The 25,854-nt window shown below is 39.1% G+C and overlaps 2 long non-coding RNA genes and 1 pseudogene across 2 annotated transcripts in view; all 3 read right to left on the bottom strand.

Moving 5' to 3' along the window:
* Positions 1-5,140, bottom strand: part of LOC133058872 (uncharacterized) — a 100,117-nt gene extending 94,977 nt beyond the window's left edge. The window contains exon 1 of the long non-coding RNA XR_009693412.1: positions 3,165-5,140. This is a non-coding gene — a long non-coding RNA (uncharacterized LOC133058872). The remainder of the gene's footprint in view (positions 1-3,164) is intronic.
* Positions 5,141-5,992: 852 nt separating this feature from the next.
* On the bottom strand, positions 5,993-24,450 carry LOC133058873 (uncharacterized). The gene is made up of 4 exons (XR_009693413.1): positions 24,427-24,450; positions 20,388-20,499; positions 19,044-19,115; positions 5,993-6,434 (listed from the first exon to the last, which is right to left on the bottom strand). It is a non-coding gene; the product is annotated as an uncharacterized LOC133058873 (long non-coding RNA).
* Positions 15,169-16,071, bottom strand: LOC133058487 (destrin-like; annotated as a pseudogene).
* Positions 24,451-25,854: the final 1,404 nt, after the last annotated feature.

Below are 25,854 nucleotides of genomic sequence, written 5' to 3'. Positions count from 1 at the left end.
GATGATGAAAAGTTTCTGCAGATGATTTGTGGTGATAGTTACACAATAATGTGACTGTACTTAATGCCACTGAACTGTACACTCAGAAATAGTTAAAATGGTAAGTTTTGTGTTAAGTGTATCTTAACCACAATTAAAATCTCAAGTGAGGAATTAGTCACTCACTAGACAAAGAAAGCACAATTTGAATGGAATGAAACCAGTAACCCAGACAATGCGACCTCTTCTTCCCACTCACGGGGCTGGGATACTGAAATGATGTGAAAATTAATTTTCCATTAAGACCCTTGAGCAGACATAGTTAGAATGTCCCTCCCATCCTACATGCAAATGATTCTAAGAACTTAATAGCCATCACTGTCATTTACTGATGATCTGCCCTGAGCCAACACTAATTGCTTTACAGAAGGCATTTCTTTAGAATGTAACTTAAGACCCCTGAGTTCCAGCACCAGCTTAACCCTCCCATCCCACTCTTGGTTCTCTCCTCTACATTTGGCCAACTGGGGATCATCCTGAGGCTTCAGACTCAAGAATTCAGCTTCCTCTGATAACCCTCACAGGATCACAGCCTAAACCAGTGTTTCCTAAACCAGGCTCCATATAAGAATCACCAGAGGATTTAAAAATTACTGGCCCCCAAGCTAAAGCCTAGAGATTTTGGTGTTACTGGTCAATGGTGTGTCCGGGGTATTTGGTAATTTTTTAACTCTCCAGGGGATCCTAATCAACAGTCAAGGCAGAGCTCCACTGACCTAAACTGAGTTACTTATTTTCCCTGAGTACCTGAGGCCCCTCGTGATTCGCACCACAATATTAGCCTGCACCTTGCTTTATTATAATCACGTGTTAGCTGGGCCTTCCCTTTTGAACACAAGCTCCTTGAAAGCAAGTTCAAGTTCACCACTGTATTCACAAGCCTGGAGCAGCACCTGTCATATAGTAAGGGCTCAGTAACTACCCTGAGTTGCTTTCTGTAATTCACTTTGCACCCACTCTGGATGACAGGTCTTATCATCCCCAATTTAAAAAGGAGCCCTCTGAGGCTCAGAGAGGCTAAATCATTTCCCCAAAATCACACAGCAAGTGAGTGGCAGAGCCAGGATTAGAACTTTGCTCTCTCTAATTGTAAAATTCTATTCACTACACTAAAGCAGTTTCAGACCCCTTGAATAATTTGGTCATATTAAATGAATTGTTCTTAGTGAATTAGAAATAAAGACGAACCTAGAAACTCTAAGTGTGCTGTGAGTAACTGGGTAAGATACTCAGAAAAATCACTCAGTTTCTTAAGGTTGTTGGAGATAAGCTTTGGCACAGCCTGGGCCTGGGCTGAATAATCAGAAGCATGCTGCTGAAGAGGCCTCATGGCCATTCCTGGAGGAATATTCTGTTTCTCAATCTCAATAATAGAACTTTCCTTTCTAGGACTCTAGAGCCAATAAGCCTGAAATGGTTTTGATGTATTGACTTCTGAACAAACAAATAAAACCAGTAAAAGAAAATTGTGAGATTGAAATGTCCACTGCAACTTTCTTAGGCACCACATCAGATCCTGCTGACAACCACCCATTCAGTTTTAGGCACCACATCAGATCCTGCTGACAACCACCCATTCAGTTTTAGGACTTTCAAGCTTCCTGTTGCCTCCCAGTCTCCAGCACAACATTGGTTTTCCCTCAAAGGCAAACACCATTGAGACAACCCCACTGCCCGGAGAGAGGAGAGCTCCCGCATGGGACTAGATACACCTGCGTGGATCTCTTTCCCCAAATACACGGCAGTCACTGACTTCTGGAACACACTTACTTCCTGAGATGAGCTTCCACCGCTCAGGTCTCTCTGACTGCTCAGAAGAGGAGCTTGGCTACCAAATGTCAGGTGTCCTAGGAGTGCCAATTGCTTACTGTTCAGTTCCCAGGGCCACCTCTAATTATGGAAAATTGGAAGTATATACAATAGTGAGTGAACATTTCTGCCTACAATTCAACCAGACAGATGGCACAGAGTGTACAAGTCTGTGATTAAGATGGTGAGTCAGGCCACAAGCGTAGGTTTGTACAAATATTCTGGTATATTATGAGACGGACCACTATATAGTAAATCTTGGCACAAACAAATAACAAGGCTTTTTTAACTATCTTGGAAATCAGGAGGTTTAACAACTGTCTCTCCAAGCTTGCAGGGCAGTCTCTTAAACTTCATGAGAGATCTGTATCTTTCACAGCGTCACTTAACAGACATCACAGTCATTAAGGACTCTGGGCGTGAATCCTACAGCTCAATAGACTCAGGCCCTGAAACAATTTCTTAATGATCTTTTAGCTTTTTCCCCTTAATCTGTGAGAGGGAACAAGGATAGCAGCAAATAGAGTTATTGTAAGAATTAAATGAATTAAATATTACTGCAAGTAATATACTTAACACAAATGTCCTCTGAATCTTAAGAGACTTAACTTTGAGACATTTCCCAACACTGGGTTCTGAGTCCTCATACAGGCAAAAGAGTTTCGCAAAGTACATTAGTTTCTGGATTTGGGGATTTCCCAGATCAGTTCATTTTTTTTTAAAAAAAAGGATTTGGCAATGGGAGAATATGATATATAGCTGGCAACCTCTGTTTTTCTTGTGTATGTCACGTAAGAACATTAAAACAACTGACTAGGATTGTCAACATTATTTCATGAAATAAACGATACTTAAGCACAAAAGAGAAAGAAAGACAGAAAGAAGTCTAAAATACAGAGTATCTTGTTTACTAAATTTTGAATAAATTCAGCCTTCTGAAAAACATACATTGTCCATATCTTTCTCATCTGCTCTCTGGCAGGTGAAGAACTAGCAGAGAATATCAATAATGCATGAATTAGCATCTGAGAACCATTTGACATCCTCCTCTGGAATCTCTCTGTGACCCCAGAGCACCAAGGACCCAAAAGCAGAATGGAGACTCCATCCTTCTTGTGGCTGGATCCCAGGAAGTTCTCAAAGTTAAGTCTCTTAAGATTCAGAAGACATGATCAGATGTAAAAAAGAAATACAGAAAGTCTGTGAGGCATGGCCAGAATAGGAGCCCTAAATTTTTGTGGTTTTCACAAAAGATGTTCATGGCACTCCCAAGTAAGGGCACATCACAACTCGAGATATGACGCTGTGATACTTACTGTAAGGCTGTAAGTTCAGTCTTGAATCAAACTGATGACTATCACTTTAAAGAGAACAGAATACACTTAAAGAAGATATCAGATTAACACCAGGAATATTATTAGATTTTCCCTATGCTAACACATTGGCAGAATTTTTCTGTTTTGTTTGGTAAAGAATTTGAGTTGCTTATAAATTTATGCTGAAACTCATAACTCACTTTCAGAGGTTAATGTGAGCTGCCCTGCTTGCACAGGGAGCTGTATTTACCATACCCCACTGTTCCTATGTTTCCATTAGAATGCAATTATCCTGCTTGGGAAAAAATAAAGGTCACTGGGTTAATGGAGCTTACCTTCCTTTTATAGTCCATAAATAATAAAACAGATATAATATTTACAAAGAAAACCACATCCTTCATATCATTGTATTTCTGATGCTTTTTTTCATAGGACCTTTGAGTACATGGCACTTACTATGGCCATAATTCTTGCAGTCCATCAAGTTCCCACAGCACAGGTTGAGTACAAAGTACACGGCATGTGTCTATTAAATTGACATTTGTCAATACGAAAACATCCACAAAATTTCCTGTGACATTTTCAAATCAGATTATTGAATAGTCCACTCTGAATTCGAGGAGTGTATCACAGAATGATTTATCCCAGCAAACACACAGAAAACCTCGTGAGCTTGATCTAAGTATTGACAGAGATACCCATTTAAAACATTCGAAACAAATACAGATTCAAGTGCTGTCCTTTGCTTCCAGAATGACTCACCAACAGACACTCTGAGTAGACAGTAATCAGTGCTTGTGACCATGCGAAGAGCAACAAACGGCTCGAGGTAAGACTCTCCTGCCACTAGTTTCTCTAATGAAAAAACGAAGACTTTCCTGCCAGCTAAATAGCTGAATAGGGCTCTCAGCCCAAAAGAACCTAATCAACGCTTTCACTTCAGACTTCCCAAGGGATCAACTAGGCAATTGCGCCAGTACCTAGCACATCAAGATTTATAGGCAGATTAGGAATGCATGCCCTAAACAGCTTCAGAAAGCCATTTGTCTTGAATGATATAAAAAAGACAACAAAATTTAGAGCAGCTGCTGTTGGGTCATCAACACCCTGAAACTAACAGGATATCTCGTGAGATTTCTCCAAGAAATAATTTTAAAAAAATAATATGGGAATGAGAATACACCCCTGAGCCTGCTGTAAGAACTGTTAAACACTTGTAAATCACTTTCCCAAAATAATGAAAATCTCTGCTTTCCGCTTGACACAGGCTTGTGTAACAAAATGCACTTCAACTGCCAACAAACAGAATCACACACAACTCCTGCAGCAGCATCACAGCACATTTCTGTGAATAAGCGTTTTAGGTTCAGACTATAAACCTAGCAATGAACCAACCAACCACTGTCATTAACAACACAGCATTATAAGCACACTTTAAAAAAGTTAATTTGAAGAGCACGTATCTGTCAATAGCACATGATTATTTGTTTTTATTATAATTAGTAACAGCAAAATGGTAGTTGTTAACTACCATTTACTGAGTGCTATTCAGCTGGGCACTGATCTATTAGTTTTATGTGCATTGTCTAATTTAAGCCCTGAAAAAGCTTTATGGTCTATGATAGGTGACAGAATATTCCACCCCCAAATATGCCACTTTGACATAAGAATTATTTAGAACTAAAGACTTTAAAAACAATGGTAAGAAGGGCATTCTAAGCTCCCCTTTTCTTCCTGAATATAGAATATCAAAACCTCCCATGTAGGGACTTCCCTGGTGGTCTAGTGGTAAGAATCCGCCTGTCAATGCAGGGCACAAGGGTTTTATCCCTGATCCCAGAAGATCCCACATGCTTTAGGGCAACTAAGCTGGTGTATCACAACTACCGTGCCCGAGCTCCGCAACAAGAGAAGCCACTGCAATGAGACGCCTGTGTGCTGCAGCTACAGAGTGGCCACACACCACACAGCCTAAAATTAATTAATTAATTTTAAAAAACACTCCTATCTGAAAGATGCCCTCCCTACACCAGGAGAAAAGAACATTCTTCCATGGGGTGTCAAAGCCAAGAGAATTCCGTACAAACAGACCTTGCTAAAATAATTCCTATCTTCTTATCTTTTTCAATCTTCCTTCAGCCTCCCTGTATATTTTAGTTACATTCCCACAATTGCCTGCCTCTCTTTCTTCAACCTGGTATAAAAGCATTTACGTTTTGTCACTTCTTTGGGTCTTCATGACATTATAAGGGCTCCTGTGTTACGTAAACCTTATAGAAATGTATATGCTTTCTCTTGTTAATCTGTTTTATGTCAGTTTAATTTTCAGACCTAGCTGAAAAACTCCAAGAGGACAGAGGGGGAATTTTGCCTCCCACACTTCTGTGACGGTTTGTTATCTAATTAAATCTACTGACCTAACAGCACAGAGCATTAAGATCTAACATTTTTTAGAGACACTTAATTTTCCTTAGTATTCATTCTCAATGTAAATATTTTCGGGCTTTGAAATTTATCTAGGCTGTGGTCCATGGGGTTGCAAAGAGTTGGACACGACTGAGAACTGAACTGAACCCAAGACCTCTCCACTTATGGACTTCTGGTTTCAAGGATCTCTAGATCCAATCAGCCCTTGACTAAATATAGAAATGAAGCAAGTTTTATCATTACATACAAGCTGCTTTCTTAGCCTAAATTTTATCCCTTTCCCACAAAATCTTTTGAAAGGATAAAATTTCTTTAAAGAATCAGAAAGAGCCCCATGAATCCATAAGTGGTTTAGCATAATTTCTCTATTTTTTAATGCCACCCTGACTCCCGAGCTACATGATTTGTAACTCGTTCATTTAACCAGTCAGTCACTCATATAAGTCATTTGATAATCTCGTATGTCCTCCACATTGACAAACTATATAATAGGCTATATATTGGCTCTACAGTGCTAAGGAAAACTGTTTCTACTATGCATTTCAATTACTAAAATATTTAAGACTCAAGGACAATATTATAGTATACTATGCTAATTATTTTAGTGCAATGATACATAAAATTTTTTAATCTTAATTTTAAAAACTGATGATGAGAGACCAACAAATTGAGACAGTGTTTATCCCTATGAAGTCACCTTCTTCAAAGTCACTTAAAATTTCAGAGTTGGTATTTTTGTTCATGCTTATATTACTTGACATGACCTTTAAATGTCCAGCACGAACCAAGTAGCATTCCAAGGGTACGTGTCCTTGTCTCAGAATCACACTTTCAGCTTGAAATCTGGGGAGAAAGAATATTAAAAACATCTCTTCAGTAAAATAGTGAGTTAGAAGTCATTTTTGGCTAACAAAATCCTGTCATCTTCTTCTGTAAAAAACTTTACTTTTTATTTTCTTAATAAAATTATCATCCTCTTCTCATAAAGACCTTGAAGGCAGGGACCCTAGTCAACTTGTCCACAGCTATAGCATCCAAGCCTAGAATGGTGCTTGGGTCAGAAAGTGGACACTCAATGAATATACATTGAATGGATTTAGAAACAGGCAGAAGCACTTGTTGCACAACCACAGAACAGAAGGTCTCCCTACAAAATAATTTGTTAGATGAGTCCTGCTATTTCACAAAATACAGGTGTTTTTTTGAAATCACTACTCTTGAATTCATGACATAAAACCAGATTTTTGGCTTTCTGGGAGGCATAAATTTGGTGTTGACTTGCATTCCTTCTATCAAGATTTTTTAAAAGTACTGTATTCAAGAGAAGTTTTGTAAATCTGTTTCTTTCCCTTATTTGCAAATTTTAAGCCAGAAAGAGCAGTCCACCCTTAGTTTCTAGAACCTACCCTAGTAATAATGCATGCTAAGTGCTAATAAATGTAAAAATGACATGGGGCAGTTGATTAAAAAACTCAAGATTCCTTGATACCCTTGAAATTCTGATTTGGTAAGTCTGGGGTAGAGCCCAAGAACGATTTTTAAAAGACTGTCCAGATTATCTGATGAGGACCACACTTTGAGAGATACCATAATTGAAGCTAAGAATAAATGTCATTTATTTTGTTTTTTTTCTGATATGAGTAACTTTTGTGAAGACCAGAACATGTTCTATAAAATATTAAGAAGTTCTATGAACTATGGGGATATTTTCTGATTTTCAGCTAACAGTTATACTATCCAGAATTCTTTCTTCCTAGAAGAACAGTTCTAATTTCTTTATTCCATATCAGGCAGGTGTAATTATCAAAGAAGGTGAACGGGAAAGAAGACAGTGGTATTAGATATAAAAGACACAACCATCTCTATGTTATCAGTGAGAAGGCCTGAATTCTAGCACTTGATGAGCTAGATACATTAAAAAATCTTGAAAAAAATCACTTAAGCTCCAATTCCTCACTTACAAAATGGGAATATACCAACATTCCTCATAAAAATGTTTTAGGGGAAAAACATGGAATATATAACAGTGACTTAAACTATTCAAAAGGAAGATATTTTGTAAATAAAGTATTAGGATTTTGGCCCTACTTCAATAAATTTGACATCGCAGAAGAAGGATAACTTCCAACAAAAAACCCATACAAGTTGATAAGTAAGCCTGTTGCAGCTCCATGGATGCTGACTCCGGACTCTTGAGTCAGAGACAAAGGACTTTACCAGTTGCAGCCGCAGGAGAAACAAGAGTATCAGTATTGTTGCACCGGTCCTCAGATCCCTCAAGGCAATGTGGAGGGCCCAGGAGCCTGCACACACAGTATTGTGAGTCCCAGAGGATTCTATGCATAGGAAATCCACTGCTGTAGAACAGGAAGTAAGTAAGTTGGTTTGTCTGAACGGTGACCCGGTGCTGTGAACTGCAATGCGTTACTTTCTCAGGATTACCAAGTGCATAAACACTCCAAGAAATGGCCCAGGTTTAAAAAAAAAAAAAAAACAGTCAAAGTCTTGGGAGGTATGCAGCAAGATGTATAGGAACATTAAGAGGCTCAAGCAGGCTGTATCTCAACATACAGCACATAATAATACAAATGAATGGAATTTTAAAATAAAGTTAGATGGCTACTTAAAGAATTATGATTCTAGTTCTAAAAGGGAAAAAGGCAAGGAGAAATTTTACAATGCTATTTTCACTGCCTTTGAGAAGAGGGTCATAAGATTACAATGTGAAGACTCCTGACCTTGTATTGTTTATGTTAACGGCGATTTTTAAAAACCATAACTACGGCTCTTTAGACTTGAAAAAAATATAAAAAATTCCTGAAGTAACTGCCACATCACAGAAATATCCTCAAGATAATGATTAGTTTCCATGAACTAACAGCAGGAGAACAATCCATAGGACCACCAAGAAATTATGAGAATGAGACCAACGGTAAGGATGTGATGGAAAAGGAAGGAGAAGGTGGGTAGACCTGAGAACTTATAAATTTAGGACAAGCATTTTAATGGAAAAGGTCTGGAATTCGAGACTCAATCAGAGTTAAGGCCTCACAGAAACAGTAGGAGGATTCCACAGTCTCTTTTCTTCCCTCTATATTGTAGAAGTGTGGATGAGAGCCAGTCATGCCCAGCCAGGTTTTGAAGTACATCATTTAGCTGCCAGACGCCCATTATACTAATTGGATCACCAGTTTCCTCTCTATCTTGTTGACACAAGGATTCCAGAGCTACCCATTTCTTTCGCAGCATTAAAATTTAAGCCTGCCACACATACAATAAACCATAAAATATTCACATAGGCCTATACTCCGCTTTGGTATTATATTGTAACTCCAGAATGATTCTTCAATAGCCTGCATGAGTGATGAGAAGGAAAGCCAATACTAAACAGGTTTCCCATGCCTAAACATTTAATTTTATACTTCTGAGGCATTTGACACATTTGTGAATTACAGTTTGATTCCAATCGTCATCTTTCTCAATAACTTTTTCTTATTTAGAATATAGCTACAACTACTCCCAGTGGATAAACAGAAATCAGAGTACTTTTATTAGGAGTATAAAGATTTAATATCACAGTCAAATACTACATAAAATGTCCTCATTAATATACATATGTCTATATATGTATACGGTATATTGAACTCTAAGAGAGCCTATGAATATTATTAATTATTTATAGATACACTGATTCCTTTGGTTTTATTCTCCATTTAAAAGGAAGGGAAATTTGAATACATATTAACATCAATCTTCACTGAATGACCTAGTACTTTTTAAAAGTAATCCACCATTAAAATTTCTTAATATCCATGATTTTTAAATGGGGCTTCATGTTAATACTGCACTATTTTTAACATTTTCCAAGGAAGACTCACATACACAATGTATCTTATATTAAGCAGGGTTCTGGGTTACAGACAAAAGAATCTCCCCTGGTTTAAAGAAAGGATTTACTATGGGTACTAGATAGCTTATAGCAGCCTTTTTGCAGTCACCAACCTTTTTGACACTGGAGACAGATTTCATGCAGGACAACTTTTCCACGGAGTAGATGCCGTGGTGGGGGGCGGGGCTGGTTTGGGGATGATTCAAATGCATTACATTTATTGTGCACTTTTTTTGTCATCTAATACCAGCACTGATCTGACAGGAGGTACTGGTCTGTGGCCCAGAGGTTGGGGATCTCTGGATTACAGAATCTTTAGAAAGGTTAGTGAAATAGCCTGTAGGCAAAACTTACAAGAATAACTTTGGTGAAAATGCTGGGCAGATCCCAGAACCATTTTATCTCTACCATAGTCAGGAAACTGGGGCCAACCACCACACCTGAACAAAGAATCACATGTTTTTTTGCCAGTTTCTGCATCAGCAAAATGGATGTCCCGTGTCTAATCCTTCCTCCACATACATTAATTGCACACACACACACAAAAAGTGAAAGTGTTAGTCACTCAATTGTGTTGACTCTCTGCGACCCCATGGACTGTAGTCCACCAGGCTCCTCTGTCTGTGGAATTCTCCAGGCAAGAATACTGGAGTTGGTACCCATTCTCTTCTCCAGGGGATATTCCCAATTCAGGGATCAAACCCGGTTCTCCTACATTGCAGGTGGATTCTTTACTGTCTGAGCCACCACGGAAGCCCATTAATTGCAAACCAAATGTCATAAATCTATATCTTTCAGAATCTAAATCATGTATTGATACTCTAAAAGAAAGTGAGGAGGGACTGGAAAAGGTAAGTTTTTGTTTCGTTTTTTTGTTTTGGTTAATATTCTACATTGAAATGGTGAGGTTAACACTATGGGGAAATATTAAAATGTAGAGTTTGTTTCAAAAGATTTTGGGCAACTCCAGATTGCAAATGTCAACTTCAACCTTTATCACAAAATTCAGGGTACCTTACCTAATACATTTTGCATGTTTTTCCTCTTTCTTGACAAATAAGGAGACTGTTACAACAGTCTAGTCATTTTTAAATCGCTTTGGTATTTGCTTATAAGTTTTGATCTTCATCCTATTTTCAATTCTAATTTCCTTCAGGTTGGTTGGAAAATTCATCATTACATGACAGAGTTTAAAGCACAAACCCCCCCCAAAAAAAATAAAGCACAAACCCCAAATTATTACATATTTCTTTTAGTCACTCTTCAATTCTTAATATGTCTTTTGTCTTTAAAGTTTTGTTACACTCTATTCACCATCTGTCCCTGCCTTTCTTAGGGGATTGCCAAGACCCAAATGGAATATCTTTGTGTCACTTACTCTTGATAGATTGTGGTCTGGCAAAGTTGGAGCTATACTTCATTTGGCAAACTGTGAAATGACCTATTCCTCTTTAGACATAATTGAAGCTTTAAAAAAAAAAAAAAGAAGAAGAAGAAAGAAAATAAATAAATAGCCTAGAAAGGGGATGAAGGAAAAAGATTATGATCCTCTGCAATTAGCTCAGATCCCTTCAATGTTTCTGATAACCAAAACAAGAATAGACTTTACGTGTTCTCTAAAGTCTAATAATTTTTTAGAGGGTAGACAGTGATCATTAAAATCTTCCATATCTAGATTCATGAGAATTTCCTATGAGGCTAACAGAGCAAAACTTCTATGGAAGGGAAGGAGACATTGATACAGTGAGGAGAAGGTCTTCCCCTGTACTCACGAAGTGCCAGGATGTTAGGGCCTCAAACTCTGTGAAGAAGTTGGTAAGGAATATTTCAGAACCTAGCTTGTCCAGCAACACAGTTAAGAAAAAGCAAGCACCAGAAAAATAAAATCTGATGGTGTCCAGGAATCCTTTACTGGAAGACATCTGAGGTGAAAAGTTCAAGCATGCCTTTTTTTTTCCTTTTTCAAAGTATTAGGTTTTAATATGCATTAATATTGCATCCGCCTGCTATCACTGAGAAAGAACTGTAAGTGGCTACTAAATCTTTAAAATGTTTGCATTTCTAAAAGGTGTAAAAACAAAGACATGTTCACAACCCCTACCTCATACCATATATAAAAATTAACTCAAAGAGTGGATCAATGATGTAAATATAAGACTCAAAAATATTAAACCAGAAAATACAGAGGTAAACCTTCATGACCTTGGATTTGGAAATAAATTCTTAGATATAATATACAAGCAGCAACAGAAAAAAATTAATTGGACTCTATTAAAACTTAAAACTTTTTGCATCAAAGGACATTATCAAAGAAAGTGAAAAGACAACCTGTAGAATGGAAGAAAATACTTGCAAGCCATATATTTGACAGAGGTTTAATATCCAGAATACATAAAGAACTCACAATTTGGTAACAAAATACAAATTGGCCAATTAAAAGTATGTGGTGGACTTGAATAGACATTTCTCCAAAGAAAGTATACAAATAGTCATAAAAAGGTACATGAAAAGATGCTTAACATCCTTAGTCACTTGGGAAATGCAAACCAAATACAGAATGAGATACCGCTCACTCCTACTAACACCGCAGTAATAGTAATTGTGGTGGGTGATTTAGTCACTAGGTCAAGTCCAACTCTGTGCGACCCCACGACAGTAAACTGCCAGGCTCCTCTGTCCACAGGATTTTCCAGGCAAGAGTACTTGAGTGGGTTACCATTTCCTTCTCCAGGGGACCTTCCCCACCCAGGGATCAAACCTGGGTCTTCTGCATTGCAGGTGGATTCTTTACTGACTGAGCCATACCAGGATGCTAGTAGTAGTAGAAAAATAGTAAGTATTGATGAGGATGTAAAGAAACAAACACTTGGGCATTGCTGGTGGGAATGCAAATGGTGCAGCTGCTATGGAAAACAGTATGGCAATTACTCAAAAAAGCTACAGAATTATCATACAACCCAGTAATCCCACTCTTAGGTAACCCCTTCCTTGACTCCTAATTCCTGGCAAACACTTATTGTTTTCTTTATAATGTTGCTGTCCATGACATATAAATAGAATCACACAATGCAGTAGTTTTTGTGCCTGGCTTAGCAAAATTCACTTAAGATCATCCCTGTCTTGTAGGCGCCCCAGGGGGCACTAGTGGTAAAGAATTTGCCTGCCAATGTGGGAAACTCAAGAGATAGCTGGTTCAATCCCTGGAGAGGAAATGGCAACCCACTCTAGTATTCTTGCCTGGGAAATCCCATGGACAAGAGGCGCCTGGCAGGCTACAGTTCATGGAGTCCCAAAGAGTTGGACACAACTGAGCAATCGACTACATACGCACACCCGTCTTGGATGAATCAACTGTTTGCCCTCTTTATTATTCAGTTGTATTTCATTGTATGAGTATATCAGTTTGTTTATCCAGTCACCTGTTGAAGGATATTTATAAGAATGATCCTTGAATTTCCCTTTTCATTACTAATTAAATTTCCATTTAATTCCTAGATGAGTATAGTTTTGTGTTAATATTTGTTTGAAATTCGCTGTTTATGATGTACCACTTACTATTTATAAAATCACTTGACTAACTAAAAGACCTCATTTTCTGACCTGCTATGTAAGTTTTCTGTAAAGTCTACTTGATTAAAAATTTTGACTAGTACAGCCACTATGGAGAACAGTGTGGAGATTCCTTAAAAATCTGGAAATAGAACTGCCATATGACCCAGCAATCCCACTTCTGGGCATACACACTGAGGAAACCAGATCTGAAAGAGACACGTGCACCCCAATGTTCATTGCAGCACTGTTTATAATAGCCAGGACATGGAAGCAACCTAGATGCCCATCAGCAGATGAATGGATAAGGAAGCTGTGGTACATACACACAATGGAATATTACTCAGCCATTAAAAAGAATACATTTGACTCAGTTCTAATGAGATGGATGAAACTGGAGCCCATTATACAGAGTGAAGTAAGCCAGAAAGATAAAGAACATTACAGCATACTAATACATATATATGGAATTTAGAAAGATGGTAACGATAACCCTATATGCAGGACAGAAAAAGAGACACAGATGTATAGAACAGACTTTTCGACTCTATGGGAGAAGGCGAGGGTGGGTGATCTAAGAGAACAGCATCGAAACATGTATATTATCAAGTGTGAAACAGATCGCCAGTCCAGGTTGGATGCAGGAGACAAGTGCTCGGGGCTGGTGCACTGGGAAGACCCAGAGGGATGGGATGGGGAGGGAGGTGGGAGGGGGGATCGGGATGGGGAACACATGTAAATCCATGGCTGATTCACGTCAATGTATGGCAAAAACCACTACAATATTGTAAAGTAATTAGCCTCCAATTAATAAAAATAAATGGAAAAAAATTTTTTGAAATTATAGGGTGTTTAAAACCTAAGTATCAACTTCCACATATCATGACCATATCTTCTAAACTTCTAATGTCATTTTAACCGTTTTTAAGTGTACAGTTGGTGGCAACCATCACCACTGTTTCCGAATCTTTTCATCATCCCACATACAAACTCTGTAACTACTCTAACTACTAAGTAATAACTCTTCATTATCTCCTCACCGCAGTCCCTGGAAAGCACTGTTCTACTCTTTTTTTGGTTTTTTTTGAAGTTAAAATGCTTCCTTTATTACATAAAGACAGTGCTGCTACTTCTAAATTCCACTGTTTGTGCATCTCTAGGTTGTTCAGTGTTATGCCTATGATGTGAAGGACAGTTACTTCCAGGTGTCCACAGCGTGGCTTTCCGTGAGAGTCATCAATCATACCTGCTCCCCACTGCATGCACAGTTGCAAGCTACTCTAGGAGAGTAAGAAGTTCTCCCAGGCCCTAGAGTAAACGTAATGTTCTTCCATACTTTATAGTATGAGAAGCAACAAAGTTCTGAAGGAGACACAATTAATTAAGGACAGCATGGAGTCGCAGTCTGTCAATACACCACCCTCACTGTTTTCATTAACAAAGTGGGTTACGCTGGAGCCCGGATCTGCTTTACGATTCACTGTACAAGACGGTGCACATTCTCCTGATTTCCAGGGTGCAAGGTCACTCTCAGAACAGCCTCCTGACCAGACCTGGGAGTGAGCGGCCCCAGGTGTGGGAGCAGTCTGCAAGATCAGTGCTGGTTTTAAGCCCACATCATTTCAAGGCAGTCTCCGGCACATGTCCAGTGAATTACCAAGTTAGCATTTTAGTGCTCTAATATGTTGTGAGGAGAATTATTTTCCATTATGCAGTTTAACTCAATGAAATAAATTTGGGCCAAAATTACAACCAGATTATGACCAATTCTCTAAGCAAAAAAGATACAAAGTAACTGCTGAGGTTAACAAAGATGCAATGATTCTCTTCACGTGGCCTTCTGCTGGTTTGTGAGCTGCACTATTAAAAATCCTGAGCTTTAACAAAAATCTTTATAGCAAGCCAACGCATCCAAACAGGCATTTAGCCAGTAAGAATTTAATTTCACACCAGTAAAATTTTAGAGTTTAGATTTATTTAGGACCATTTGCACATGTTCATAGGATAGTTTACCCCCACAAATGACAAGACAGGTACCCTTCAGCGAGTCCCTAGCCTAAACACATCTGCTTTACTTATATATAGCAAGAGGATAACATTAAACGTGGAAGCTTTTGATTTGTGGCACCAGATGATGGTCTACCCAAGACATCCTTCAAAAGCTACAATTAGGGATCCACCTAGCTTTTCAGCAGTACAAGCCCAATTGAGGTCTTCTGGCCTGTTTGCTTGGCATTCATGTTTTATGCCTTGGAACTTCTTTTTGATGGCATCCTTAGAGCTCGCATAGATCATTTTACTCTTCAGAGGAGATAATTCTGGTGCCCACAGGAAAAACATAAACTCCTCTTTTCTGGATTCCTTTGTTTCAAAGCTTGCATCATACAGAGCATAGCAACAATCTTTTTCAGGAAGCATCCCCACAAATTGCTCGAAAGGATTGGTCATGGTGACACCAAGCTCTCCTTGCCTCCCTCCACGATGATGCACTTTTTGTCTGCACTGAGACAGAAGAGGACAGCCTTCTTTCTTTTCTTGATTTCTTCTGGCGGCGAGCACTTCCGAACTTCCCTGTCATAAAAAGTGCGGCATACTTCTTCGGCAACTTGCACTCCTGAGGCTGTGTTCACCGCGGTGGTTGCAAAGTGCAGAGAAGGAGTCAGTCGGCTCCGAGTCTACGGAGCGTCCTCCTCAGAGCAGCCGGGTGAGCCTTGGGGGGGCTCACCTTGGGCCCTCTCTCTGGTTTTTGCTTGCTTATTTTGGTGTGGTGTGTGTTTTTTTTTTTTTTTTTGGCCAGTGCCATGAGGCATGAGGGATCTCGGTTCCCCGACCAGGGATCAAACCCTTGCATTGGAAGCTCTGAGTCTTGACCACTGGACAGCCAGGGAAGTCCCGCTACTCTCTGCTTCTATGAGTTTTACTATGTTAGATACCTCATAGTAGTGGAATCATGTAGTATTTGTTGTTCTGTGACTGGTTTATTTCACTTAGCATAATGTCCTCAAGGTTCATCCATAGTCTTACGTGTATGAGAACTGTCATTCCTTTTGAAGGCGAAATAACATTCCGTTGTAAAGATATACTACTTCTTTATCCATTCATATGTTGATGGACATTTAGATATTTCCACATCTTGGCTACTGTAAATAAATAATGCTGCAATGAACATAGAGTTGCTAGTATCTTTTCAAGATTCTGATTTCAATTCTTCTGCAAAAATACCAGAAGTGGGACTGTTGGATCATATGGTAGTTCTATTTATAATTTTTTGCGAAACCTCCATACTGTTTTCCATAGTGATTACACCATTTTTCATTCTCAACAACAATTATTTACAAGGATTCCAGTTTTCCCATATCTTTGCCAATACTTACTATCTTTTGATTTTTTGATAACAGCCATCCTAACAGGTATGAGGTGATATTGTGGTTTAGTTTGCATTTTCCTGACAATTAGTGACCTTAAGCATCTTTTCATATAGCTATTGGCCACTTGTACATCTTCTTTGGAAAAAATATCTATTTAATTCTTTTGCCCATTTTTTAATCTGGTTATTTGCTTTTTTGCTATGAATTGCAACAGCTTCTTACACATTTTGGGTAATAAGCTCTTATCACATAAATGGTTTACAAAAATTATCTCTCATTCTACCAGTTACCTTTTAGTTTGTTCATTCTTTCCTTTGATGGATAAAAATTGGGAAAGGAGTACGTCAAAGCTGTATATTGTCATCCTGTTTATTTAACATACACAGAGTACGTCATGCAAAATGCCAGGCTCATAAGATGGAATCAAGATTGCCAGGAGAAATATCAATAACCTCAGATATGCAGATGACACTACCCTAAAGGCAGAAAGCAAAGAGGAACTAAAGAGGCTGTTGATGAAGGTGAAAGAGGAGAATGAAAAAGCTGGCTTAAAACTCAACATTCAAAAAACTAAGATCACGGTATCCGATCCCATCACTTCATGGCAAATAGATGGGGAAAAAGTAGAAACAATGACAGACATTATTTTCTTGGGCTCCAAAATCACTGCAGATGGTGACTGCAGTCATGATATTAAAAGACGCTTACTCCTTGGAAGGAAAGCTATGACAAATCTAGACTGCGTATTAAAAAGCAGAGACATCACTTTGCCAACAAAGGTCTGTATAGTCAAAGCTATGGTTTTTCCAGTAGTCATGTACAGATATAAGAGTTAGACTATAAAGAAGGCTGAGTGCTAAAGAATTGATGCTTTTGAATTACAGTGCTGAAGAATACTCTTGAGAGTCCTTTGGGTAGCAGGGAGATCAAACCAGTCAATTCTAAAGGAAATCAGTCCTGCATATTCATTGAAAGGACTGATGCTGAAGCTGAAGCTCCAATACTTTGGCCACCTGAGGCAAAGAGCTGACTCACTGGAAAAGACCCTGATGCTGGGAAAGATTGAAGGCAGGTGGAGAAGGGGGTGACAGAGGATGAGATGTTTGGATGGCATCATGGACTCAGTGGACATAAGTCTGAGCAAACTCCGGGAGATGGTGAAGGACAGGGAAGCCTGGCGTGCTGCAGCCCATGGGGCTGCTAAGAGTTGGACATGACTCAGCAACTGCAACAAGGAGGAGACACAAAAACTAAAAGCACCACTGGCTCCTGACTTGAATCCAGGAACAGAAAAAGGACAGTGGAAATACTGGGGAAATCCAAACAGTCTGTAGTTTAGTTTACAGTATTTGTTAAACTAATCTTAATTCTTAGTTTTGGTCACTGTTCCATGGCTATATGAGATGTTAACATATGGGGAGACTGCATAGAGAGTATTATTGGAACCATCTGTACCATCTCTGCAACTCTTCTGTAAGCCTAAAATTATCAACATAAAGTTTTTTAAAAAAATTTTAGCTTCAGCAAAACACAGGGGGTATACTCAGCAATAATGTAATTCAAATAAATGGGTCTAAATCTCAGGTAACTGATACCCAAAATAAAAACAAGTCATCAGTATCCAGTTATTGCTTTTCACCCACCCAAGTTTTCCAAACTAAAATCTCACATGAGTCATGAAGAGTGAGTAAATATCTACTTTTACACCTTCAGGAACACAATTCTGTATTTCAATTTAGATTCTATGAGAAAGATAAATTTAACTTAAATCATGTTTATTTATACTACTTCTTCCAAGTTGTAAATTCACTGTTAAGTTAAGGACTGCCTGTAACCAGACAAGAATTTCAGCTTGTAGTTTTAGGAACTTACATGGCTATGATACATAGTAGTGTTGAATCCTCCCAGACTAAAATGGTATAGGTGGATTCAAGGCAATGGCATAAGCACATAAAACACTGTCAGAAATGTCTGATACCAAAGATAATGAGTATTTGTAATACAACACTTTATTTTTTAGGATACTCTGAACTGCTTTATATCTTAAAATGCCTAAAAATCAATACTTCTTTTTACTTTATACAGGTTTATAAAATGTTCTTTAGAGGCTTAAAAACAACAAATGTAAATCCAGTTTACCTATACTACAAAAAGTATATTAAACTCTTAACAGAAGTAGAGAAGGTCCACCTAAATTCTTATGGACAAAAATTCATGTCTACATAATGGCTTGCTTTGACGTTTGTTCAAATATTAGTAAATTAAAATTACAGAAAGCATTTTAATATGTTTAAATAAATTTATTTATATTTAAAATCAAGAATCTCAAACACATACCTCAAATATAACACATAATAGTAACTCAATGATTAATATTTCTTTAATTAATATATGACATAAATTAAAGACTGTTTCACTAGACCAGAAGAAAATATGAATATTACAGCCAACTTTATTTAATCCCATTTTGTTTTCTAAAACTCTAAAATTAAGGCAAGAATTAAGAAAGTAGAAAAATAAGACAAATAATTTGGCCTGGTTCTTTTATAGTGTTAACTTATATTTGCTTAAAATGATAGAAGAAAAGTGTTATTAAAAACATTGGCATAATCATATATCAGAAAAAAACTTTTTTTATCTCTTTACCTCTCTGAGATTTTCTGGGCTTCTCTGCTTAGACTGAATGAACGACGTTTTCAGCTTTTCCAAATCTTTGCTCTGTAAAAGAAAGTGTATTTACATTGATCTGTCACCATGGACACAAGTTCTTCTAAAAATTTGGAAAGGATTTATAGCCTGGGTAACAGAGTGTTACATTTATGTAATACTGACTTCTTTTTTTTTTTTTTTTTTTAATACTGACTTCTAACTTTGCACAGACATTTTATTGAAATAAAGAAACAGATTTACTTAAAACAACTGAAGCACTCAGTGTGGATTCACTGGTCATGTTATATTGGTAGACAAATTTGATTACAGCTAAGACAACAGGACCATTAAGGCAAATTGAGAGTTGTTTGCATGATGCAGTGATATTTCCTGTTCTGAGTACGAGGGACCCAATGAGTGTAGCTTACTCTCATATCAACTCAGTGAATAGCAGTCCCATGCGCCAGCCTCTGAAACTATACATGAGTAGTTGTTTCCTTTTCATCTACAGAATTCAGTTTCAAAATAATGACTGAAGGCTATCTTCTAAGACGATCCCCTGGAGAAGGGAATGGCAACCCACTCCAGTATGCTTGCCTGGAGAATCCCATGGACAGAGGGGCCTGGTGGGCTACAGTCCATGGGGTTGCAGAGTCAGACACAACTGAAGAGACCGAGCACGCACACCTTCTATAATGTCCAATAAATAGTTGTTGAAAAGGAAATTGCTTCCTTTTTAAAAAAATACAAACAATAATAGCATCAACATTACTGCACACACAAATAAATCTGTGCACTTATCCAATTATTCCTGTGGCATAAATTTTGAAAATTGGAATGGCAGAGACAAAGGTATGCATATTTTGAATTGTAAAGCATATTGCCAAACTGTCCTCCAAAATCCCTGTAGAAATTTACATTACCACCATCAACAGATAAAAGTGTCCATTTCTTTTATATCTTTGAGATATTGCTCATTATCACCTTTAAAAAGTTTTCTTTAACTAGAATGTCATTATCATTCATCACTTTTACAATTAGAAAAAATTTTTGAGATATTACAGGTTTTGCTATTCTTAAAACTTGTTGTTTAGTCACTAAGTCGTGTCTGACTCTTTGTGACCCTGGACTGTAACACGCCAGGCCCCTCTGTCCATGGGATTTCCCAGGCAAGAATACTGGAGTGGGTTGCCATTTCCTTCTCCAGGGAATCTCCCTGAAATAGGGACTGAATCCATATCTCCTACACTGGCAGATGGATTCTTTACCAATAAGCCACCAGGGCAGCCCATTCTTAAAACTAGATAGCTATTAATTAGCATGAAGTTAAGAAATACTAACCATGTTATGTTTAGGATAATTGTTCATGCTGAATAACAGTTCATTGGCTGAATGGTATTTTATGTTCAAGTAAACTAGTGCCTATTCTTCTGCTCAGCTCTTTTCAAGGTACCTGAAGGAGAGACAAAATAAAGTTTTGTCTGACTCTTTGCGACCTCGTGGACTGTAGCCTGCCGGGTTCCTCTATCCATGGGTGTAAGTAAATAGAAAAGGGTATATAATAAGTACTTACTTGATGGAGAATAATGTAGAGATGAACTAACTGGAGTAGAACATACATTCGTGCAAGTTAAGATGAGGAGAAAATTCTAAGGTGTGGGTTTAAAAGACAGGATGGAATTGGGAACTTACTACGGGGGTGGTACATGTTGCTCTGACAAATGAAGTTGAGAGGTGCTGCCTTGCTATTCTAGAATTGCATTTCCAAAAGCATACACCCCAAACTCAATGTGTCCAAAAGAAAACTCATATTCTAAGCCTCTTTTCTACAGAACATTTAGCTAATTGTGGATCCAGGCCATGAAGCTATAGCTAGACTTGCAATGTTCAGTATGTAAATACAGTTCATACAAATGGAGATGAGCTATAAGTACTCACTGGATTTCAAAGATTTAGTATAAAACAATGTAAAATATGTCACTGTAATTTTTATATAGATTACCTATTGAAATGAGATTTTGGAGACACTGAGTTGAAAATATATTACTACAAAATAATTTCACTTGTTTCCCTCTCTCCTTTTTTAAAATGAGGCCACTGGAAATTTAAAATTAAAAGTGTGACTCATATCTGTGGCTTGCATTATATTTCTACTGGACGGCAATGATCTAGACCATGGAGATCTAGATTGCTAAAATCAAGGGCTAGATTATGAAGCTAACCATCAGTTGCTGTGCTGTAAGAATCTTCCAGAAAAGGAGCAAAGAAGTGAGAGGTGGAAGGAGTTAGCAGTGAGCTGGGTTTGGCTTGAACTTTGAGGAATCAAAAAAGGGGATTTCCAGCCATGGGAGAAAGGCTCATAAAGCAAAGATAGAAAATTAGGTTTTAAAAGCCAGATTATCTAGAACTGCTGCTCTCACTGTTATCTCTGCTGCTTTTGCCAGAGCTTTCAGCAAGCAGTGCCTCAGAACATTCTAAACATGTCTGGGCTGGACCACGAGGCAGCAAACTTGAGCCAAAGGGTTAAAATGGGAAAGCCTGTCTCCCGCATCCAGCAGCAGCCAGTAAGAGAACCAAGAGGGCATGAACTTGAAGGGCAGAAATCAGTTGCCCTTCCCCCCAGGAGATTCCTTTTCCAGTACCAGACTGGGCGTTCTGAGTTTGGGTGGAAAGGTTTATTCGTATGTTCTTATTCACATACAAGGCTGTGCATTTCAAGGATGGCATCACTCCCTCACAGGAGGGAGTGGCCTCCTTTAATTGTAACAAAACCCCAGGCTATCCCAAAGTTTGCCTGAAACTCATCAAAATTTGCCACACACATGGAATCTTTGCCTTGATGCCAAAGTTGTCATCAGTGTCCAGCTTTGTATCCATCTTCTTTATTACGTGCAGATGGCAGGCTGGTTGGCCCTAGATATGTCAACTTCCCTCTTCTATTACCGGGTGGAAATCCCGGCATGCCTGTTTCAGGCATGCCCAACTACTGAGCAACTGAAGCTCATGACCGCTGAGGTTTTCTTCAACCTTATGTTACTACTAAAAGAAAAGCAGTGGTTGCCTGGAACCAGAAAGAGGCTGAAGAAACTTTGAAGTGTGATGTGCATTTTCATTATTTTGATTGTGGTGAGGGTTTGTGGGCATATGCATAAAACAACTTATCAAAATATACTCTTTCACTATGTCAATTTTACCCCCATGAAGCTGTTAAAAACAGTATTAACATATTTTCTTCTCATAATCAGGTTTGTCGACAAGAAATCAATGAATACTCATCTATCACCTACTCTGGCCACCTCCATCCCTGGTAGGAATAGTGTTTTCCTGGCCAAACAGCACCTAAGATAAGCCGTATTATTATTTCCCTTATGCAAATAAAGTAACATTTTAGCAGCATAACTTCCTTTATATATCTCTTTATATAGTAACCAGAAAAGAAAGTCATCTGATAGATACATGCTTAAAACTGATGGATTGTATTTCTGTAGAATTCCAGCTAGGAAATTAAGAATAAAACCCTGAAAATTTCACAACCCAGTACAGGCCATTTTATTGTACATCACAGATACTGTTGGTTTGCTTTTTTTTTCCCCAAACAAATTGAAGGCTGTAGCAACCTTGCATTGAGTAAGTCTATCAGCAAAAAGATTACGCCTTACTGAAGGCTCAGATGACGGTCAGCAATTTTTAGCATTAAAGTACTTTTTAATTAAGGTATGTACATTATTTTGGACATACTGCTTCTGCACACTTAACAGACTGCAGTGTAGTGTAAACATAACTTCTTATGAACAGGAAAACAAAAAAAAATTCGTGTGAATCAGTTTATTGTAATATTTGATTTATTGCTGTGGTCTGCAACCGAATGCAATGTGTGCCTACTACAGAGCAGAGCAGTTGTCTCAGGGTGTGCTTCTGTGAATCTCAACCTGAGACAAAGACTCCTGTGTGTAATGATGGGAGGTTCTCAGGTGAAAACTATAAGGAAATGGGGCAACCAGTACAGCAAAAGGCAAGAAGCAAAGACGTGGGCCCAGTTGTAGCCCACCCCAGCCTGATCCCGTAGGCAGCTGTAGACCATGAATGCACTGCCAAGCCGTCCCCCTTGGAGCAGGCAGGCTCCCTCCTAGCAATCCTTAGCTCCAGGCCATCACGAAAAGTCTTGGGGTGTAACCACTGGGGCTTTTCCTGGCAAGGCAGCCTCCATCAGTGAGGGCAATTCTTGAAAGGAGGTTCAACTGTGAACTGTTAGGAGCCTATACTCATAGCAGCTGGAGAACGGGGGCATTTACCTACCTGAAAAACTCTCGTTTTCATTTCCTCATCTGTAAAATGGGACTATAGCAACAGCAGCTACTTCATATACTCATCAAAACTAAATAATAATACATTAAAGCGCTCAAAAGAGCACTTGGTATTAAATAGTATATGCAAGTCACTTAGAATCGCACATAGCATATGCTCAATAAACATCACAATGTTATTGCTGCTGCTGTCCCTTCAGAGGTGACCACACCAGGCCTCTCATTGCCCAGGCGCAAGCCAATGCCCTCCACAGCTGCACACCCAGGAGTGAGATTTTTGCCCAAGCATTACTTAAGGGCAATCTAAAGATTTCTCTTCTAGGGGACGCCTAAACACATCCATTTTATCTGACATTTTCTCCAAGTTCAAAATCAAGCAAGAATAACTTTCCTCTTTCTCTCCAAAGAGGGGGAAAGGTGCAACCTCAACATCAGCTGATTTTTATTTCTCTGGGAGGTCCTCAATAAATGGTTTTCACCTAGTGTCAGAAAAACCAAACCAAACACAAACCCCTCTCTCTCACCTACACTGTGTGGCCCCAACTATGAAACCAGTCTTCCTCAAGCAGCAGAGTTCCCACAACCACACACCATACTTGGAGCATCATTTAAATTCCAGGGACCAATTCTTGCGTTCTCCAGAGGCAAACATAGAAATACTAGACTCTTGCTTTGCTTCTCCTCATTTTGGAAACCAAACTGACATCTTTTTTCATATCTGACTAAAGAAACCGGGATGGGTCAGCGGCGACTAGACAGGGTTCCCAGGAGAGAAGGAATTGCCAGCGAACTCGAGAAGGGGACTGGCCTCTCTTGAGACGGCTGGTTCGCCTCCGGTCCGGCGCCTTTTCGGAACCAGCACACCAGGGGAAAACCCCGTGGGAGAGGCGGCCCTGGCCGCTGCAGGCAGGCACCTGGGCGGCTGTTCCCTTTGCATGCACCGGATCAGTCCGTAGACATGCTCCAGGATGTTGGCCGCCCGCGGGAGCCTTCTCCTGGCCCGCGCCGGGCGCGGCCGGGACGAGTCCGAGGGTCTCGGAGCCCCGGACCATGGCCACGTGGGCCTCCAGACTCACCGTCCCCGCGACCTGCGCGCCGGCTCCCCTCAACAGGCGGCGGGGGCGGGCTCGCCTTTGGCCCCGCCTCTCGGCCGGGTTTCCTGCTCTTGTTTTGGTTCAATCGCCAGGGCGCTTCCAACACTTGGCGACCCCGTGCTCGTAGGCCGCCAGCCTCCTCCGGCCGTGAGGATACTCCAGGCAAGAATACTGGAGTGGGCTGCCATGCCCTCCTCCAGAGGGGATCTTCCTGACCCAGGGATCCATCCCAGGTCTCCTGCTTTGCAGGTGGATTCTTTACTGTCTGAACCGCGAGGGAAGGCTTCACCCTTCCGTAGGTATTCACTCATCTGGAAGCTCTCCAAATGCTGCTACTGGGGTTACGGAAGCTTCCTCCAGTAGGCACAATGAATTATTAACTCCATTTTCATCCCCTCTCTCCTCTCTGGAGAAGTTGGGAGCCGGCTTGAAAATTTCAAGCTTCTAAGTATGATGTGATTCTTTCTGGTGACCAGCCCTCATCCAGGAGCCATCTAGGAGCCCACAGATTCAATAGATTAAAAGATGCTTCTAGTGCTCTTGTCCCTTAGGAATTCACAAGGGTTTGGGGAGCACTGTGCCAAGAACCAGGGATAGAAACCAAAATATATATTTTCTATTTTCTCATACACAGACTCTAGCCTATACCATATATGATGCATCAGATACACTAAATATTACATTGCATTTACTAAAGAATGTCTACAGTGCTTTATAATTTCTAATAATGAAGAGTGTTATGTTGCCTGAGACCAGTCACTGAACATGTTAGAAACAATATTTTATCAGTCAAAAGTTCATTTGAATAAACTTTTTTACCTACTTCGCTTTGTCACTGAGGGAAACATAATTTTTTATTCTCTTCTTTTGCCATAACAGTAGTATAGACTGTTTAGAATATACAATGTTGTTAAGTGTATATGAAATATGTAGCTCTTATGTAGCTATTAAAACTGGCTTGTAATTTTTATCAACTTCCAAGAAGACATTTCATTATTAGAAAGTATGGAAACTGGTTATGCAAATAACAAATATTTTGCAAACACTTTAAGCTCCACAAATGTTTAATAGTAACAATTTCATGGGCACACTTTAGCCTTTATTAATTGCTTTCCATTTCATATTTTACAAGCCACTATCCTACAAATATATATGCTATTGGCACCTTTAATATGAAGATTCACATTATTGTTTTCCCAAAGCAGCTGTGGAGAAGTTGGGTTTTTTTTTTTTTTTTGTATTTATCATTTGGTTCTTTTTTTTTTTTCCATTTATTTTTATTAGTTGGAGGCTAATTACTTTACAATATTGTAGTGGTTTTTGTCATACATTGACATGAATCAGCCATGGAGTTACATGTATTCCCCATCCCAATCCCCCCTCCCACCTCCCTCTCCACCCGATCCCTCT

The sequence above is a fragment of the Dama dama genome, chromosome 6, assembly GCF_033118175.1.
Source record: "Dama dama isolate Ldn47 chromosome 6, ASM3311817v1, whole genome shotgun sequence".
NCBI lineage: Eukaryota > Metazoa > Chordata > Mammalia > Artiodactyla > Cervidae > Dama > Dama dama.
The sequence above is the reverse complement of the archived record's forward strand: the minus strand, read 5'-3'. Positions and strand labels throughout refer to the sequence as shown.